The following is a 17,082-nucleotide window of genomic DNA, read 5'->3' as shown; positions in this document are numbered from 1 at the left end:
GCATATTTTCTGCTTTAATGAAGGGGAAGTTTTACTGCTTACATCAAAGGAGGTGCTGGCTATATCTGGATGTGACATATACCTCTTGTCTACATCAAAGGTGATACCCACCCTGTTATTTGATGGAGAGGATTCTGGCATACTGATATGGACATGTGTCAAATGGTACTAAGAAAGGAGATGGATACAGAGGCTCATTATTCACTTATTTTCTTCTAATCTCACATATATACCCTCTGATTGAGTAGATCTTGTTATGGAAACTACTCTAGGCTTATTTCCCAGTAACTGCTCTTACTTCTCTCCTCTAAGGACAAGGACGGTGTCCCAATGTAAATTTCCTGAGGGCCTAGTAGAATTCATATAGGTACAGCCTGTAAAACTGTTGGAACACACTTTATGTTTCCAGAAAATTCTTACATCCTGGAGAAATTTTTAAGACTCATGCTGATTACAGTCATGCTTAACTGCCTCAGCAAAATTACTGTTGCAGTGTTTATTCCACTTTCTGGCCCCAGTGGCTTCCCACTAGGTCTAGAAAGCTCACAAATCTGACTCAAGGTACTCTTCTTTATTGTTTTTCTTTGCAGATTTCAGGGTTTGAGCTTATCCTACAACCTCACTTCTCTGATATGCCCAATAAAAGGCATAGACTTTCATTTTATGAGATTTTTATCATTATAGAGTTGGGTGTGACTACTTCCAATCTCCTCAGCTGTGGATGAAGCTGAAGGAGAAATTGCAGTCTCTATTTTAATTTTATTAGTATGCAAATACACAAAATATAAAATCAACCATTTTAGTGATATAACAGTTTTTACAGGTTATATATACCATTATGTCCCCTCCTCCCCATTCCCATTCCATTGATAGCCCTTGTAAGTGAGGTTATTGGTATTCATGGTGGGGTCATGAATATATCAGTCAGTCTCCTTAAGGGTGGGAAAGAACAATGCCTCAGGATACTCCTTCCTGCCCCGTGGTTCTGGCAATCTTTCCGCCACCTCTTCTGCAATGCTTTCTGAGCCTTGATGGGTGTGTTATAAGTCTACTTTAGTAAGCTCTCTGAAATCTCTGAATTTCTGCTTTAATGGATTTTGAGTGTCCTCCGTTTCTATCACTATTTCCTTGGAGCCAGTTTTCAGGATAACAGTGAGGATAGCACTCATGTTTAAATTCCTGCTTCATCTGTCATTACTTTTGGACTCTGACAGATGTGAAAGAGGTGCCTTGTCTCATTCTAGGCAGTCTGATGTCTTTGCTTTTATTGATGGATTTTGGTTCTCCCTGATTTCCATTCCATTTGCAAAGAAGAAGAAAAGCGGATGCTCAAACCAAGAGTGAGAGCAGAATGGATTAAAGGGGATAAACATTGTTTTTAAGAGACTTTTTGATAAGTATAGACACTCTTCTTAGCCAAAGACCAGTGAGAATCTTTCTCTGGACTCTATGACTTTTACACTCATATTATTTTGTCCTTGTTCTCAGTACCAGGTACAAATTCCCTCCAACTAAGCAGCTCTCATAACAAATAAGAGACCACGTGTTTATCCCCATATGCTGTGTGCCACTGTTGCACTGGTGTGTATGCATATATTGTCCTGCTGATTGATTTCATAGCTTGCAAGATTTAGTGCTTGTATATACTGCTGCTGGTCTTCCCTAGAAGTTCACATAGCACTTTGCAACACTATGAGGTTGAGTGAGCAAGGAGCTGGCTTTTTTCTAAATTCTAGCATGATCTCTTGATGGCCTCTATCTATAGCCTATCATGTCTTTGGCAAGAAATACAGTACAATACAATACAATAAAATAAGTTCTACCATTTAGCTGTGGTGTGTAACCGAATGTTTTGTTTTGGGAATCTTATGGGTCTCCCTGACCAATAACTCACTGTGGTTGGGCAACCTATTTGGCATTTGGATTTACCAGCCAGTGACCATGGTTTTGGGATTATGCTCTCTTCACTCTCTATAGGAGCTCTTCTACCTGGGTGATCCTCTCCCACTTTATTAAGGGCTATATAACAAAATCTTGATACAGGGTTTCACTCTGCAGCCTAAGCTCTTTAGAATCTATTTATGTATCTCAGGCTAGCCTCAAACTTTTAAAGCTCTTGCCTTGGTGTCCCAAGTGTTGGAATTGCATGTACTAGCCATTTTAGCAATTTGTAAATATACAGATCAATTAAAAGTATATTCACAAAATGTGCAACCAGTCCTGCTACCCACATTCTTCCCTCCCAATAGCTTCTGGCAACCACCATTGTATAATACTTTTACCTTTATAGCTTTTGTGCATGTATATATGGTGTGTGTGTGTGTGTGTGTGTGTGTGTGTGTGTGTGTGTGTGTATGCATATACCAGTGTCAACATCAGTTGTGTTTCTCAATTGCTCTCCACTTTCTTTTTTTTTGAGAGTCTCTTACTAAATCTAGACCTCAACCAATTGGCTAAACTAACTATATCTTATTTTTATGTTTCTTTTCTACACCTTCATCCCTACTGATTTTTTTTTCCTTTCAGTTACCATATTTTGGTCTAAGTTACCAGTTTTTGGTGAGTGAGCATAGTTTATGTAGTGTGGTGTGTATGTATGTGTGGTGTATGCACAAGTATGTGCTGATGCAATATTCTATGCAGTCACTTACAACAACTACAGAATATCAGGTGTCCCCTTCCAAGACTCATCAGCCTGTCTTTTTTTTTCTCTCTCTTTCATTGAGTCTTTTATCAATTCTAGAGCTTGCCATTAAGAAACAAGAGCAAGATCCACTCTCTGCTTTTGGAAGGATTAGGATTACAGACATATGGCCACATACAGCTGTTTACCTGGGCTTGGGAGATTTGAACATGGTGGTCTGAGGTCATGTCAGGCCCTCATGCATGTGTCAGAGTCCACTTACACAATCAGACATCTCTCCAGCACCTCCCCCATTTTTTTTCAAAACAATGCTTTTGTGCTTCAAACATATTGCTAATGGATTTTGATGCATTTTTAAAAGCAAACTATTTTTATTTATTTATTTGAAAGAGAAAGAAAGAGACAGACACAGAAAGTGAATATGGGCATACTAGCCACTCATGTCACTGTAAACAAACTTGAAATACATGTGTCCCTTTTGTGCATCTGGCTTTATATGGGTACTGGGGAACTGAACATCAAAAGTGCATCAACAGGGCTAGAGAAATGGCTTATTGGATAAGGTGCTTGCCTGTGGAACTAAGGACACAGGTTTGATTCCTCAGTACCCACATAAGCCAGATGCATTAGGTGCCACATATCTGGTATTCATTTGCAGTGGCTAGAGGTCTTGGCATACCCATTTCTCTTTCTCTCTCTCTCTCTCCCCCTCACTTTCTCCCAGTCCTCTCTCTGTCCCTAATAAGTATATAAATAAAAATAAAATAAATTAATTCAAGCAATTTTAAAATCTCTGACCTGCTGATGATCATATTTTTGATATTCTCTTTCCATTGAAACTATTTTTTCTTGCTTCTTAGTATGCCTTGTGATTCTCAACTGAATCCTTATTATTTTGAATATTAAGTTAGAAAAGCATGGATCTTATTTTAACATTGTAATTTGCATGGGTTAACAGAAGAGACAACTTATTACTTCCTACTAAAGATGGAATTCCACTTGTCCTCTTACTTCATTTCCATTGACACCAAAGTGTGTGATAGAATTTCTATAGTACTTCTGTGTTTAGGTTGATGCTTCTGCCACTGTGAGGATTACTTCGGGATTGTTTTCTGGGGACCTGCATGTACCCTACAGGGGAATGAGTATGGTTCTTGTTATTCCTGGGCTGTGGTTTATAAAAACAATACTTCAGGAGATAAAGGAAGGGATACCTTCATTTTGTCCTATAAGTATTGCTATTTCTGGATTCTTCAACTTCAAAGCTATGATATAGAAATGAATAAAGATAACTAGCTACAATAGACTTGGGTTCTGTGGTATGCCTTCAATCCCTACTTTGAAAATCTTTCTTATTTTTCATGGATAATATCAATCCATATTTGAACTGACATAATGAAAATAGACAAACATGTCTTTTACATCCTATTTGATGTATTTTACTAATATTTTCCATGATTATAAAAAATATCCCATGGTAATACCCTCCCTCCCCACAACTTTCCCTTTTGAAATTCCATTCTCCATTATATCCCCTCCCCATCTCTATCAGTCTCTCTTATTTTGATGTCATGATCTTTTCCTCCTTTTATGATGGTCTTGTGTAGGTACTGTCAGGCACTATGAGGTCATGGATATCAGGCCATTTTACGTCTGGAGGGAGCATGTTGTAAGGAGTCCTACCCTTCCTTTGGCTCTTACATTCTTTCTGCCACCTCTTCCGCATTAGACCCTGAGCCTTGGAAGGTGTGATCGGTATGTTACACGGTATTCCAGTCATTTCTTTCCAGCACTATGATACCTTCTGAGTCATCCCAAGGTCACTGCCATCTGAAAAGAGAAGATTCTCTACCCAAAGTGAGAGCAGCATTAATATAAGGGTATAAATATTAAGAAAAGTTCTAACTGGGCACTTTCATAAGCACCGTATATACATTTTTCCAGACATCAGCAGATGTTACACCCATAGGGCTCATGACTGCCCATGTGTTAAGTTTCCAGTATCAGGGATATGTTTCCCCCATGAAGCAGGCCTCCAGTCCAATTGGAGGAAAGTTGGTTTCCACCATGACAGATGTGCCACTATTGCACTCGTTGGCTCATTTGGGCTGGCTGGCCAACTATAAGACTTGCAGTGTGTCCACTGTTGAGTATTTTCACTGGTGGTATCTCTTTCTCCCATTGAACTACATGTAGAATGGCTTCTTCCAGCTTTCTGTCAGCTGGTCTACATGGAGGAGGTCATCAGCTCAGTTCCAGCAGGATTTCTCAGTGGCCTTGCAGCCCAAGTATGTGGAGTCTTCAGCAATAGGGTCTTACCATATATTCATGGTGGGAAACCAAGGGCCTTGGTAATGGCCTATAATATTTTGGGGGCATCAGGGCCCTGGCCAACAACTCACTGGTGGTATCCCATCCCTGGCACTGAAAATTTTCTAACAACGATCTATGGCTCCTGAATGTTCCATTGTCCGAAACCGGAGGATGCCATATGATTTATATGCATCCTCTTAGATTTTGATTAGCCCTCCCTCCACCTTTCCTTTACTCAATTTCTTCCCCTGACCTCACTTTGGGCATTTTCACTCCCGTTAATCTATTCTTCTACTTACATATATACAATACCATCCTATTAAGTACCCTCCTCCCTTCCTTTCTGTAAGGGTGGGAGGATTTATTGTGACTGAAGATTTCAAAGGATTGAGTACATGGCTGAGTGGGCCCTTATACTTGGCAAAAAGTCATGGCAGCAGAGCCAAAACACCAAAGCTATTTTTTACTTCTTTGTGGACATGAAGCAATGAAAAACAGGATGCTAAGAAACAGTTTGTAGGTGTATTGATATTATAATGCATGTTGTGTTCTTTTAAATTAATCTGGTGGATTACTTTATGAATTTTTGTTTGTTTTTGTGGTGATAAGGATTGAATTCAGGTCCTTGTGCAAGCTAGGGAAGCACCCACCACTGAACTATAGACAAAGTTGTTTTGTAATTTTTTTTAAATAACAAGTTTCACTAAATTGTCCTTAAATTTATGATCCTCCAGACTCAGCTTCTCTAGCAGAGGTGAGATTGCAAGTCTTTGTTAACAAGTATGGTTTGGAATTTTTATTGATTGATTGATTTTATATTTTTAAAATTAGCATACTATTATTTAGGTGTCATTATAAATTTTCAGATTCTATTTTTGATTCTCCTCCCCTCATGTTTTAATCCCTCTATTCCTCACATCCTGCCTAGACCTCAGTTCTTCTTACATGTTACATATGTCCTTTTGCCCTTCCTTATCACCTTCCTTGACATTTCTGTTTACCCTCTCTTAGTCACCTTACTAGGTTTTTAGTTTTACCCACATTTTTTCTCCTTTATATAAATACTTATAAATATTTAAAACTGGGATCCATTTGTGAGACAAACCTTGTATTTTGAGACTTTCTGAGTTTGGATTACTTTCCTTAATACTTTTCTGACCTATCATTTTTCCTTTGGATTTCATAATTTCCTTTTTCTTTATAGGTTAGTAATATTTCACTATGTATATGCACAATATTTTGTTTATCTATTCATCTGTTGATGGACATCTGTGCTGGTTCAGTGACCTTGAGATTAAGTGATTTTTTTATTTTATTTATTTATTTTTTTAAATTTCTTTAATTTTTATTTATTTGAGAGCAACAGACACAGAGAGAAAGACAGATAGAAGGAGATAGAGAGAATGGGCACGCCAGGGCTTCCAGCCACTGCAAACGAACTCCAGACGCGTGCGCCCCCTTGTGCATCTGGCTAACGTGGGACCTGGGGAACCGAGCCTCGAACCGGGGTCCTTAGGCTTCACAGGCAAGCACTTAACCGCTAAGCCATCTCTCCAGCCCAAGAGATTAAGTGATTTTTTAAAACTTTACAGCAAGCAGAAGATCCAAGATCCATCATTATGACAAGAAAACATAGCCAGCTCTTCACCACAAGATGTGCTACCTTTATCACATTTATTGAGGCCTAAGAGAAATTGCAGAGGAAACAGCTACAACAATATTGCTCCCAATGCTAGACTGACAACCACCTCAACATAAATGGCAAAGTGAATCAAAATACATAGAAGCAGAAATATAGAGGCTACAGAAAATTCAACATGAAAACAATCTGCTAACCAACCATCCAAGGATTAGGGATTATTGTAGAAGAGGTGTCATGAAGATTGTAAGAGCCAGAGGATAGGTAGAAATATTGTGAGGTGGGCTGGAGAGATGGCTTAGCGGTTAAGCGCTTGCCTGTGAAGCCTAAGGACCCCGGTTCGAGGCTCGGTTCCCCAGGTCCCACGTTAGCCAGATGCACAAGGGGGCGCACGCGTCTGGAGTTCGTTTGCAGAGGCTGGAAGCCCTGGCGCGCCCATTCTCTCTCTCTCCCTCTACCTGTCTTTCTCTCTGTGTCTGTCGCTCTCAAATAAATAAATAAATAAAATTTAAAAAAAAAAAAGAAATATTGTGAGGTACAACCTTCCACACATTCCCCAGAGACTTACTGAGGCCCCTATTAGCCAATAATCCTACTGAGAAGAGCCTTCAGAGAGGTGGGTAATGGTGGAGAGGAGATATAAGAATATAACCTATGTAAAAAATATTAAATAGACAATACTGGCCTTCCACAAATGATTTTTACATGGTTCATATTGATTTAGTTTTATTTACATTTTAGCCAATATTTTAATATATTTTGTATTTGTTAGACACAAGTAAACAGTTTATCTTTAGAAAGCATCTCATCATATTGCTTCTTGACCTTTTGGCTAATATCATGGGTAGAAAGCATCTTGATATGTTTTGTAATCTGGAATACGTTCACCTCATAAAATTTATTTTGAAAGTACTCATTTTTATTTGTGTCAAAGTTTCTGTACAAATATTTTTATTTCTTTCATGAGTAATTGGTAGTGATTATATGATATATCTATATTCAGGGTTCAATCTATAACATCTTTTCATATGATAATATAGCTATTTTAACAGATAATCAACTTTTAAACTGTTCTATATACATGCTAGATTAGGTAAGCGTCATTTTTCAAGGATGCTTTTTTTTTTCACTAAATAAACATGCTTACTAGTCTATCATTGTTTATGAAGTACCTTGATACTTGCAGGACCTGAAGTAATGTATTATTCCAGTTAGGATAATTGTAATTTGAAATGCTAAAATATCTTTAAGAACTTATAGTTTTATAGTATTCTATTTCTGTCTGTTAGATACTGAATATCTGTGCTCTCTCAAATTTCATGTATTAGATACCTAACCACTACTGTGTGTGTGTGTGTGTGTGTGTGTGTGTGTGTGTGTGTGTAAAAATATGGAAGTATTAATAGTGAAATAAAGCCACAAATGTGAGTCTAACATTTGATGGGGTTACTGTATTATAAAAATAGAAATAAAAGAATTCTCTACCTTCCTTCTCATCCTCTCTCCTTCCTTTCCTCTTTCCCCTATCCCTTCCTTCTTTTCTTTCTTCCTTCCTTCCCTCCTTCCTGCATTCCAACCTCTCTCTCCTCTATCTCGCACAAAAATCTCACAAAAAGAAGAGGCAAATCTCACAGTATGAACAGACTAATGCATTGTTGTAAAAATCATTACAGATTCAGCAACTGTAATGTGTGTGTGTAAGTTCTTTAGAAATTTGAATGGCTTTCATTTTTTTTTATTCCTGGTCTTATAAGACTAAAATTGAAGCAGTACATATTTAGTGTCAGTGGAGATTAAATTGCAACAAATACAGTGAATTAATTATATTTTATAGTTCATCCATTGTTTCTATATCAATTCTCTCCTAAAGAAAAGTCATAAACTGTACTTTCTCCTTCTTCAATACAGAGTATAATATTTGTAAACCTTTCCCATCTTTCTATCTTGGAGTTGACCACGAAAATTTATCTACTCTTGTGTGATAGTGGGTTATAAAACCTTCCCACTTCCAGTGGATCCCTGGAAGACACACTGGGAAAAAGGAATGCTCCATTCACTAAGACACAAGAATTATGTGACCAGAAATGTCTTGCTTTGTTATCAATCTACTAGCAGTAAATCACACTGCTGTCTTCCAATTACATTTAGAACTTGAAACAATTCACCATGTTTCAGTCATTCCTATCAAAGCTGTCTATCAAATCCTTAAAAGACATTGGTCAAAGAGCATCTGGATTGATAAACCCAAGCTTCCTAGAAGGTGACAACATCCGGAGAACACCTGGAGGCTCTATGCTCTTTCCCCCATGCCTTTCCTTGCACACCTCTTTATGTGTGTTCTTTGTAATGTCTTTAATAATAAAATGACAAATCTTTCTTAGAGCTTTGTGGGATACTCAAGAAAATTAATTAAACTGAGAAGAGTATTACAGTAACCCCAAATAGTAGGAAATTGGTCAGAAGAGCCAATAAAACACCATGGGTCTTGAGACTAGCATTTAATGCTAGATGGGGCACCCTTGAGGATGGAGCCTTTGACTTGTGGATGTGATGACATTTTCTATACGTAGATAGAGTCAGAACTGAATTGTGTCAAAGAACATCAAATAGTGTCTGCTGCAGAATAGTTTGCTGGCTGTGTAAGGACAATCACACATCTAGTCCATGATTTGTGTCACATGAGAACAGAGGAAATTTGGAATCGCCTTGTAGTTGGTATTTGAGAAGAGAATGTCTGAATTCCTTTTAACAAATTGTTAATCAAACTGTCTTTAAAAACGGTTGCATCATTAGAAAACCATACAATGATTCCAAATAGTTCTCCATAGTTTTCATGATACTTTAAAAACATAGCTCCAGGGCTGGAGAGATGGCTTAGCGGTTAAGCGCTTGCCTATGAAGCCTAAGGACCCCAGTTCGAGGCTCGGTTCCCCAGGTCCCACGTTAGCCAGATGCACCAGGGGGCGCACGCGTCTGGAGTTCGTTTGCAGAGGCTGGAAGCCCTGGCGCGCCCATTCTCTCTCTCTCCCTCTATCTGTCTTTCTCTCTGTGTCTGTCGCTCTCAAATAAAACATAATAAAAAATAATTTAAAAAAAAAAAAAAACATAGCTCCATGCTTCATGAGATGTACTTCATATTTTTAGCTCTTTCTTTTTGGAGATTTTCTATGGAAAATTTTTGTGAGTTTTAATTAATTGTTCACAGAAGCCTACTACTCCATCATCATACTACAGTCTCTTGGTACCCATGTAAACCACTTATAAAAAAATAATAATTCAGGGCTGGAAAGATGACTTAGTGGTTAAGGTGTTTGCCTACAAAGCCAAAGGATCCCAGTTAGATTCTCCAGGACCCACGTAAGCCAGATACACAAGAGGATGCATGCGTCTGGAGTTCATTTGTAGTGGCTGGAGGCCCATTCTCTCGTTTTCTCTCTTTCTCTCCAAAATAAATAAATAAAAATACATAAAAAATAATCATTCATAAAAACTGTGTAAGAAAATTGAGTTATTGGCATTAAATTTGTTAATAATGCAATATTAGGAATTACAGTATGTAATATTGGAAGAAAGAAGAGAGAAAAGTCAATAATTTCTATACCTAAAAATTTTATTATCCATGTGATTTAACAATTTTTACCCATCTCTTTTTTTCTTTTCTTTTTCAATGTAGGGTCTCATTCAGGGTGGCCTCAAACTCATGGAAATCCTCCTACCTCTGCCTCCCGAGTGCTGGGAATAAAGGCGTGCGCCACCACACCCAGCTTTACCCATCTCTTTAAAAAGGGTATCCTTTATTCATTATATTTTAATAAAGAATAAGACTCATTGTTAAATCATTCTGTGAATATGAGATGGCATTTTAAGGGCTTTGTCTTTTGACATAGTACAATATATTTGCTTAAATAGCTTTGAATAAGTTTTCATTTGATATTGACCTTATAACAAACTGTAAAACGCATGATAGATGTACTTTGCAGTCATATACAAAAGAGTGAAAGGAATGCTAAATAAGATTTGGAGCAACTGACCCATGTTCTAAGAATATTAATAGATACATTAGTTGCATTACAATGTGATAGAAAATATGACCTTCTTCATTGAAAACTTTTATTTAGGAAAATATAGGGGTGAGGCATGCAATGTTAATGGGTGTGCCTGTGAGATCAGCTAAAGATTCTATTATAGTAATCGCTGTATTCAATTTATTTAGTAATTTTTGTGAGTATGGTATGCATATGCATATATATGTTCATGTGTGTGTGTGGATACACATGTGTGCAAGTGTATATACATGTATGTGTGTGTATGTTTCCAGAGGTCAATATCCAGTGTTTTCTCAATATTCCCTATCATATTTTTTGAGATGTGGTCTCTCATGGAATCTGGAGATCACTGATTTGGTCAGACTAGCAAACCAGCAAAACCCAAGTATCCATTTATGTCTGCCTCTCCAGCACTGTGATTGTAAGATTGTGCAACATTCTTGGCTTTTATGCGGTTGCTAGTTATCTGAACTTATGTCATTATACTCAGATGACCAGTTATTTACCAACTGACCTATCTATTATTAGCTTTATACACAAACCAAAGAATCAAAAATATCCTCTTTCTTTAGTACAATCAACATGATAGGAAAATCCTCATCAAGTCATAAATTATTTTTCTTTTAGGGTTTTCAATGCAATATCACTGTTTAAACATATATAAATGATTATGTTGTTTACTATATAATTTGAGTTGTTATTATTTTCAACTCTTGAAGATAATGAAAACTCTACATGTTGCATTCATTTATATTTTCTAAAACATTCCATGCATTACAAAACTCTGTAGATCTAAGAGAAAGGGATATTTGAGAAAATGGTTATTCTTCCAAGTAAGTAATTCCTTCTGTTGAATTAAACAACATTGTATTAACAATTTAGGACACTTCTTCAAACTAGTTGCTAACATTACTATATGCTTATCATATCTGCTTTCCTAAATTAAAATTCCTTGAAGGAAAGAAACATATTTTATGTATTTTTATTATTATTTACCAATGAATATAATCCTAAAATTGATGACTTTCTTAGGAAAAACTTTAGAGATAGTACATGCTAAAAAATATTCACTGTAAATAGAACTACCATATGACCCAGCTATACCACTCCAAGGCATATACCAAATGAACTAGAGCCCTACGACAGAGATATTTACACATCCATGTTCATTATTGTTGTCTTAATAATAGCAACCAGCCTAGACACCCATCAACTAACGAATATATAATGGCAGTGTGGTATAATATGAAATTTTATTTAGCTATAAATAAAAATGTACTTCTGAATGTTACAGGAAATGGCTAGATCTGGAAAATATACTGAGTGAAGCAATGACATCTGTAGGAATGTGTGATATAAAGTGAACTCTGGGGCTGGAGAGATGGCGTAGCGGTTAAGCGCTTGCCTGTGAAGCCTAAGGACCCTGGTTCGAGGCTCGATTCCCCAGGTCCCACGTTAGCCAGATGCACAAGGGGGCGCACGCGTCTGGAGTTCGTTTGCAGAGGCTGGAAGCCCTGGCGCGCCCATTCTCTTCTCTCTCCCTCTATCTGTCTTTCTCTCTGTGTCTGTCTCTCTCAAAGAAATAAATAAATAAAAAATTTAAAAAAAAAACAAAACAAAAAAAATAAAATAAAATAAAATGAACTCTGATTACTCGGCCAGATTTTATCTATAATCATCATGTAGTTTAAAGTTTTCACATCAGTTAACTGTATTCATTTTTGGCAAATCATTGCTTATGGTGATAATTGAACTCCAATAACCATGAGGGACATTTTGAAGTTAAGGTATTAATATTCTCCAGTTATATAAGACATTATGCAGACTTAACTAAAAGTATCTTTTGTTTCCACTCATATCAACTATACACTTATTGTACATCTCTACATAAAATCCAAAAAATTCAGTTAACACAAGCAGTAATTAAAAATAAAGTCTAAACCTCATGAACTGGGAATGGTAGTCCACTTGGGTAATTCTGGACCAGGGAATCAGATGCAGGAGAGTTGAGTGTTTGAGTCATGCCTGGGTTACATAGGGAGTTCTAGGCTATCCTGGGTCATACAGTTATAGCCTGTGTAAAAAAATCTATGAGTGAATTTTAAAATACTCAGTTTAAGTTATCTTAAGAAATATATTCAGATAGATTCCACATGATATGTATAACTAAAAAGTAGAACTATTATTTGGCTGGAAGGTTTCTCAGTAGTTAAAGGTGCTTGTTTGTAAGGCCTGATGACCTGGGTTTGATTCTCTAGTGCAAAGGTAAAGGATCCAAGTTCTATTCCCCAGTACCCACATAAGGCCAGATGCACAAAGTGACACATGCATCTGTAGTTCATTTGCACTCATATGCAGTGGTTACAAACCCTGGTACATCCATTCTTTCTCTTTCTCTTCTCCCTATGTCTCCTTGCTTGCAAACAAAATGAATTTAAAATAAGTAAAATTGTAGAACTATTCATAAGAACATTCTAATCTAACTAATGAAAACTATGTTGTGAAGAATCTGAAGTGTAGAATTGACTCCCAAACCAGAAAAAAAAAAAAAGCATTATCAGGTATTGTGAATTTTTGAGTTTCCAATTTATAAACAACTACTGCAGGCGTGAAATAAAACACATTTTGAGACAGATTTTGAAACTTGATATGACAGGATTTTCAACAGTTGTAATTTATACATTTTTGACACAGGATACCTCCATATAGTCAAGGCTGGTATTGAACTTGTTATACTGTGTCTTAGTTTCAACATGCTGGAATTATAGGGATGGGCAATTATGGCTGGCTCAGTGCTATACATCTTTAAGCTGTAATTCTGGACTCACATGTATGCTGTTGCTTGTTCTATGATGTAATTTCACATATCACTATGATATTAGTAGTTTGGTTAAGATGGACAAAGTTCTTTATAGTCATTGGAACTGGCTGATATTTACACAGGCTCAAAATAAAATAATTATTTGTTTAACAAATTGATCTGATGGAATAACCAGTATCAGAGGCATTATATTCTGTAAAGTTGCGCTGATTGTACCAAGAATTATGAGGCAAAAAATTTTATTTTTATTTATTTATTTATTTATTAGAGATAGAGAGAAAGAGAGTTAGTGAGTGAGAATGGCATACCAGGTCCTCTAGCCACTGCAAACAAACTCCAGATGCATGTGCCACCATGCGCATCTGGCTTAGGTGGGATCTGGAGAATTGAATCTGGGTCTTTAGGCTTTGTAGGCATGTGCCTTACCAGTTAAGCCATCTCTCCAGGCCTGATGTAGAATATTTTAATGCAAGAAATAATCCATGGGTTCAGGCATACAAGAGGTTCTTCAATCATATTACAATATTCAGAATGAGTAATGATCAAAGATGCTCTTCCATGGGTACTACAATGTGGAAGTTACTAAGACTGAATGATAGAATGCAGAAGATGGCAAGTGATAAGTTTTGATAGTGAAAATCATATGAATGATAAAAATTTATGAGGCCATTATTTTGATAGACAAAATTTGAATAAGAGCAACAATGTAGAGCTAATATAGATGAAAATATTTTCTGAGGCAACCAGGCAATAGCACTTATGAGTTTTTTCACAATGCTGTTGTCAAATCACAAGGGTTGAGAGAGCCTGCTCCATTCATTAGTGAAAGAAAATAAAAAAAGAAGTGCACTCCCATACATCACAGTGCTTATTTAATTTGTTTTATCTAATGGTTGTACATTAGAAGATCAGGGGACACAACATATTTTTAATCTGCTAGCAATTCATGAAACTTACTCCTTCTTCCATCTGACTATATGCATATTGTCAGAATATGACATTTACATAATGTATTAAGAACCAGAACCATATCCTTAAATAAGTAGGTGGCGTTAGATTGGGTCAGGTGAGATGTTGATCTGGAAGCCAGAATTTCAGAAATATAACACAGATGAGCATATGAGTTAATGTTAATTGATTTTCAATCATGGGAACCCACAATATTAGGTAATTAAGTGTATTGATTTTGACATCATACAGAAGGATTTCACTCAAGTAATTATATCACTTTTCCAAAACAGCCATGAAAACACACACACACACACACACACACACACACACACACACACACAGACATAACAACAGGTATTGAGATGAGATTAAGTTAAGTTTTGTATGTTAAGAATTCTCCTAGTATTCAAAAAGTAGAATTAAATCGTATCTCCAAGTGTTATTATTTTTACCCTACATATTACTTATGAACAGTAGTTATAGTCAACAGGTCTATCACTCCAATGTGTTAAGCAGTTTTTATATGCTATATTTTCTTGTGTTTTCATATTTTTATTATGAATTAATGTGGTTTTAAGTTTGTTATTACTTTGTTCACTCAACATTGTTTTAATGCATTATGTATGACAATTTTCAATAGAAAAGTTTAAAATGTTTCAATTTGTGTGAGGACTTTAATGGTTAATTGACTAGGTCATGAAGTACCTGATATTTAGTCAAATCTTATTCCCATTGAGTCTATGAAAGTTTTTTTTTTTTTTAACCAGATTCATATTTGAGTCACAAAGTAAAGCTCATTTTTTTTCCTGATGCAGGTGAAATCTGTTCAGTAAAATAAATCCCTAAATAGAATAAAATACCTACCCTCTGCCCACTATGTTTTAGAAAAAGAAAGCTCCTGCGTAGCTGTCCAACTTAGAAAATTGTATTTTCAGTCATTCAGATAGTAACTGAAACATTAGTTCTTTCTGACTCAAAAACCTGCCAACTCTGAAAGTAGCTTTCTCCTTATAGTCTACAGATTATTTGCTATCATTCCATAGTTCCAGATTCCTGCAATCAATAGTTCTGTATATGAATGCATCATAATTCTTGTGATGCTGAATTTCTAGTTGTCAATTTGACAGGATTTGGAATCACCATGGGAACGAATCTCTGATATGCCTGGAGGCATTTTTCTAGATTAGATTATGTGGGTGGATCCACCCTTATAGTTGGTAGCACCATTACATGTCTGGTTCATGAACTATATATAAAAAGGAGAGAGCTAGCTAAGTACCAGCTTCCTCACTGTGGGCTGAATGTGATCAGTTGCCTCAAGCTCCTGCTGCCACGTCTTCCCTGCTACAATGGACTGTAATCTGGAAATGTAAACTGAAACCCTTAAACTGTTTTCTTTTTCAGGAATTTTGCCCCAGGAATATGAAGCTAACTAATACAGTTCTGCTTTTTCTGAGAACATTATATACAAGAACGATGTCTTTGTTTGTGTGTGTCCATTATCCATATTTTCTTAAGCTCCACAGGATTGTGCATCTGACTATGCTCCACTAACCAGACTCTTAGTCGCCCAGAGATGTGAACATGACTCAGTTTGGACTGATTAGTCATACTTAGGTATTGTGCAAAATAAGTGATCCTATTTCCACTGAGCTGATATATATATATTATATATATATATATAATATTATATATAATTATAATTATAATATATATTAATATTATAATATATATATATATATTATATATATATTATATATATATAATAGGGTTTTCCAGCACAAGCTAGAAAACCTGCTAGACAAATTCTAGAAGAGCTGTGATAGTTGAGCTGTTAATTTGTAGTTACTAAGTTTATTTTGAAGCTAAAACAGACACATCTTTCTAAGAATTACATGAACCCAGAGGAGATAGTCAAATTTCCATTGAAAAGTTTTTTTCAGCTCTGAATATAACTAGTTTTAAGTATGTCTTTATAATTTTAAATGATTAAAAGTTGTTTTGAATGATTTTCTGTCACTTGTAGCAAAAAAATATCTTGATATCTTGAAAATATTACTATAAACTAAAAATGTTAGTTACTCTGCTTTGTCATTCAGAGGCTTCATTGCTTGACCATAGGTTTTAATGTGTAGGCATACTTTCCCCTTCTAACTTAACATTAGACAACTGAGAAATTCAATTCAGTATGATTACCACTAGTATGTTTGTCTTTGCAGAGTTAGAAAATTTTTTTTTTGTAGTTTCAACTTTTTTTCAGTACCTCTTAGAGGATAAATCTCCTTTCATACTATTTACTGTCACTGCAATATATTGATATAAATATCCAGTTTAAAGATATTCAAATTCTATGGCTTTTTAAAAATATATAATTATTTGAGAATACATGTTTCTTTCACTCTCATCACTCACATTCCACCCCTTTTCCCTTCTTTCCTTCCGTATTGAAATTTCTTTTTTTTCCCCCTCGTGTTCATTATTCTGGATTCTTCCTCTTTATCTCTTTAAATTTTATTCAAAATTTAGATGTGTATTTTTGTATCATCAAATAATCTTTCCAATGTATACTTCATACATTATTCTCTAATTTTTTGAAATTCCTTCTAAGACGGGTGTGGAGGTGCATGCCTTTAATCCCAGCACTCGGGAGGCAGAAGTAGGAGCATTG

At 36.0% G+C, this 17,082-nt stretch overlaps 1 non-coding gene across 1 annotated transcript; it reads right to left on the bottom strand.

The window, feature by feature from the left end:
- Positions 1-16,180: 16,180 nt before the first annotated feature.
- Positions 16,181-16,242, bottom strand: LOC123456923. Its single transcript, XR_006634784.1, has one exon. It is a non-coding gene; the product is annotated as a U7 small nuclear RNA (small nuclear RNA).
- Positions 16,243-17,082: the final 840 nt, after the last annotated feature.

Source organism: Jaculus jaculus, chromosome X (assembly GCF_020740685.1).
Source record: "Jaculus jaculus isolate mJacJac1 chromosome X, mJacJac1.mat.Y.cur, whole genome shotgun sequence".
NCBI classification, from domain to species: Eukaryota; Metazoa; Chordata; class Mammalia; order Rodentia; family Dipodidae; genus Jaculus; species Jaculus jaculus.
The sequence above is the reverse complement of the archived record's forward strand: the minus strand, read 5'-3'. Positions and strand labels throughout refer to the sequence as shown.